This window comes from Phyllostomus discolor, chromosome 9, assembly GCF_004126475.2.
Source record: "Phyllostomus discolor isolate MPI-MPIP mPhyDis1 chromosome 9, mPhyDis1.pri.v3, whole genome shotgun sequence".
NCBI lineage: Eukaryota > Metazoa > Chordata > Mammalia > Chiroptera > Phyllostomidae > Phyllostomus > Phyllostomus discolor.
In genome coordinates, this window is record NC_040911.2 from 67,533,950 (window position 1) to 67,534,335 (window position 386).

The following is a 386-nucleotide window of genomic DNA, read 5'->3' on the forward strand; positions in this document are numbered from 1 at the left end:
TGTTGGGTCTGGTCTCCTAAATTCTAGGGTAAGGCTTATTAGAGCAGTGTGGAAAAACCTGGTGGTACAATTTTAATTTTCTCACTTGATTTATGACTTTGGAAATTACAGGTTACAGAAATATATGCTACTTAAAAAAATGCAAATATGTAGAGTTGATAAAAGGTAACTCATAAGCCTCCTCTCCCTGACCTGAAACTTAATGTTCCTTGCCAGGAGACCCTGATTCAGGACATCTGCCTGCATTCATTTATACAAAATACATACCAAAGCTACTGAGCCAGTGGCATAATTCTGAATTTAAAAACAAAGTCTAAACAATTTCTAGGTTTGTGAAATTAATCTATAAACACAGAAGTTAAAACAAAGCAAAACCAAAAGCCTAA